The sequence below is a fragment of the Helianthus annuus genome, chromosome 14 (assembly GCF_002127325.2).
Source record: "Helianthus annuus cultivar XRQ/B chromosome 14, HanXRQr2.0-SUNRISE, whole genome shotgun sequence".
NCBI lineage: Eukaryota > Viridiplantae > Streptophyta > Magnoliopsida > Asterales > Asteraceae > Helianthus > Helianthus annuus.
The window spans coordinates 136,603,309-136,607,603 of record NC_035446.2 but is presented as its reverse complement, the minus strand read 5'-3'; positions in this window follow the sequence as shown (position 1 = coordinate 136,607,603).

Genomic DNA, 4,295 nt, shown 5'->3' with positions numbered 1-4,295 from the left:
ACACTTGGCATCCTTCGAGGGGTTTTTTTTTGGAAACAACCTTCCCTTTGCCATATAGCTCTTCCTTTTCTTGCGTTTCTGGTTTCTTAAATCGACCTTCTTTGATCATCAACACATCCCCTGACTTACTGGTATGTTTCCTTTGGCAGTTTTAAGCATCTTATGCATCTAAGGAATAGTCTTGTCACATGCATTCATATTGTAGTTCAGAAAAAACTAATCATATGACTTAGGCAATGAATAGAGGATCATATCCCCAACAAGTTCATTGCTCAATGGTGTCTCAAGGCGAGCTAGATGATTGATGTATCCCACCATTTCGACACATGAGCACTGGTCAATGAACCTTCTTGCATGCGACATCCCATGAGTGAACTCATCACCTCAAATTGCTCATGCCTAGCTTGTTTCTGAAACATAGCTTCAAGTTGCACCCCCAGGTCAAAAGCTTGTAAGTTATCCAACAGAGTTCATGAATCATGCATGCAAGCACAATACAAGAAACTTTTAAAGAATCAACATGGTTCTCCCAGTTTATTTGAGCAAGGCCAGCTTATTGGGCAGGTTCATCAGAATTGGTTGTTCCAAGACATATTCTTTGGATTTAGCTATCAGAACACTTTCTAGACACTTTCTAGATTTCGACACTAGTTCTTGAAGTTGGTGTTGTCAAGTTTCTCTTTCTCAAGAATGGACTTAAGTGAAAATGTAGAGTTGGGAACATTGTTGTTATCCATCTACAAAATTCACAACAATATACTTAGAGTATTTTCATGCTTGATTTCCTAATTAATATTTATGACCCAATGAACAAAAGTTATCTTCTAGAAATTCGAGATCCTATTTCCATGATATATAATGAATGGCTAACCTTTGTCCATATGCACCACTTATCCAGGTGGGTAACGATTACCGATTGTGTCTGTACACAACTCTCGCATTTTGGGGTCGCATGACGAGTATTGTCAAGCATTTGTACGTTTGACCCCCAACTATGCCCACTTGAAAACTCTTTCAAATGATATTGGTCATCTAATGGAAATGTGTGAAATGACCTAGGTGACTTAGGAATTGCGAATCAACATCTCCCCAAAAAAATAGGCCCATTGTAGGGTAATTATAAATAAATGGGGTTCAGATAAATTGGTTCGAGTATCTTCACTGTAGGATGACATAGCAATATCTATTTTAATTTTGACTTTGCATTAATATTTTAATTATCGTGTAGGGTCAAAATTATTTTGGACGAATTGTAGCCTAAGGCAAGTTGTGTAACTTTAGTAAAACCAATTTTACTTTCGTTTGTGACAACTTCAAATGCCTCACATCTTTTGATACGAACCAATTTTAAATACCCTATTTAAAACTACGTTGGTCGTTTGTAACGCAAACTTGTTTTAAATTTAATAAACTCTTTTATCAAATTATCGCGTATAAATTAACAATTTAATTTAAAACCAAGAGTTTTATCTTTTAATGAAACTTTTTTTATTGAATTACCTTTCCGAATACTTTTATTCGTCGTTCTATGATTGTGAAAAAGGTAGTTTTGCTAGTTACAACTATTTACAATAAATGAAACAACCACAAAACACGCGAATCGAGCCACTAGTGAATTGTTCGGTTTCGTTTGAGCCATTTAAACAAAAACCGAACATGTCTCAAAAGGGGACAAAATAACCTTTATTGTGTCGGTTACCACTAGATCCAAGATCCCATTTTCAATATGGTTTGTCTCCGTCTTCGGTCTTCAATCCCTTGTCTCGACCGGTTACAAATTTACAATAAAATAAATAGCCCATCTATTACAATGAGTTTCAAATAACCCGTATAAATAGAAAATTGAAATAAACAAAAACCATAACCATAAACAACACACGATGGGTCTAGTGCTCGATTCATAAATAAATACAATCACATAATAAATGATAAAGGCGCACTATCTTTTGTCAAACAAAAGTTTTGACAAAATAAAACATAGATCGTTTTATAAAATATAGCATCTAATCGAATGTGGTATCAGATTACAACTTTATTTTATAAAATCTGATTTCATAATAATTAATATCTCATATTAATCAGACAAAATAGAAGTGTGTAAGCAATATACAACAAAACTAGTTTAATTCCTTCGAGTGATCCATATGCGATTTGATTAAACTCATAACTAATCATATGGTGTTTAGTAATAGTGCTTGAACGAAATACCAATACCTCACACAATGGATTAACAGACGGTTCCGCTAGTAAACCGAACACGAACAGATCTGACTCTCGGAGATCCATGCAGCAAGATGATATAATCAAATGCGAACTAGAGTAGCAGTGGCGGCAGCAACGGTGGCCAATGGGGCCGATCATCGACGGAGAGAGGGAGAGGGGAGGGGGCAGCAACGACTTGGTGTGGTTGTTCTTATGATTAGGGTTTTGGTTTATGCATAAATATATACTAATTATATTTACACCTTAAACCCTAAAGTTTTAACTTGCTTACCAAGTTGAAAACTTTTAATTAATCGTTAACTACTAATCAATCTCCGATATTTATAAATCCTCTTTGTTTAACTCTTGAAACAATTATTAATTATCTCCGAATAATTAATCTCCATAATATTGCACCACAAATCGTAGAATATATATTTAACCATCAAATATATTATTCGTGTTTGTCCTCCAAAGTGTAACTTTGTAGATCGTACCATGATAATAACGTTAAATAATTGAGTATTGGACATACCAAATTCAACAATCTTATAGCGTTTTCTAAATTTAAAATTGAACCATGTTTTATACCACCTTTTCTATACACTCTAATGCACGTCACAATTCAAACGCAATCATAAGTTTCACCATTTGCCACGCATTATGATCTACCCAATGAGATGTGACTTAAAGGTACGATTCCGGCAAACCGTATGGAGCCGACCAAACATCGGTAGTTAAGTTCACAATATGTAAGTTTTCAAAAAATAATAATAATCTTTTTTGTTTGTTTCGACGATTTCATACATTAGCGTATTAGAATAGTAACACTTACGTGTTTGTCACGAGGTTGGAGCTTGTCTCGAATCATCATTGGTCAAACTCGGGTTGTCGAAGTAGTCGAGTGACAAACCTTCTTGAATCAAAAACTTTATCATTCGATCTTGAACTTTGATAAAGTCGGAAAAAAATGCCTCATTGAGTATTGATTGATGTTTGATCAGTTTCATCCTTTTTTAACAACGTTTGGGAATATTTGATTATATCCTTTCTCAAACTCGAGTTTGAGTTTGGTTGGAGAAACCTTCCACACATTTTGCAACGAGCCTTTTGAGTGTCATTTGAAATTCGACATAAATTAAACCACCCATTTTCTTTCTCGATTCGACATTCCGGATCTTTTTTCTATAAGGCTCACACCAGTTGGCTTGTTTGAGGAACCGAAACCAACTGATGTTTATGATTGGGCACTTTGTGAAGCCATAACCAATAAACAAATAAGCAAAGCGAATAAAAAAACAAGTGTATACTAGAGCGGTTTAATGTGCTTTTGAGTGTCGTGAGCAACTCAATACATCAAAATAACTTTTTATACTAACTAGGTGGGGGGGGGGGTATTTGGCTGAGAAAAACGGTCCAAAACATCTAGATAACGACTATATAGTCGTTTTTTAACTTTCAAAAACTTCCAAAGCTAAGAACTGGAACCGTTTTTTCACCAGTTTCAAACCGGTTTGGCTAAAAATCGGGTTCGATTCAGGGGGATGGGGACTGATCTCGAACCTACAGGTTGTATCTAGGACCGATTCGCTTTGGGGCTACTCGTTTGAAACCGAAATCGCTACGAGTCGGGTTGGCCAGTTTTGGTACCCAAACCGATTTTTTCTGGGCACCTCTACTTTGCACACTATTGATGAAATTGTGGGTGGGCCTTATTATGGTGTCCTGCCCATGCCCCATGTCGGTCTATCTTTCATGTGCTAGTTTTTTTTCCTCTTGTGGATAACGAAAAATAGAGGAATAGAGGGGGTTAAAATACCGTAACATTTTCCTTTGTGTAAAGTTCAAAACTAAATAAAAAGTAAAACTAAATTGTAAATAAGCTTGTAATTTATAAACCTTGTACGTAAACAAGTTGGTTAAACATGCGAAAGAACATTAGACTAGATGGTATGGGGGACGGCCAAGGGCCGCCGAGCCCCGGCGCCGCCCCGGAACACCGCCCCCTATGGGCCGGCCCATCTTCACCAGCGGATCCCAGACGATCTCGCTGTCCCTCTCCAACACACACACACACACCTATACATACATAC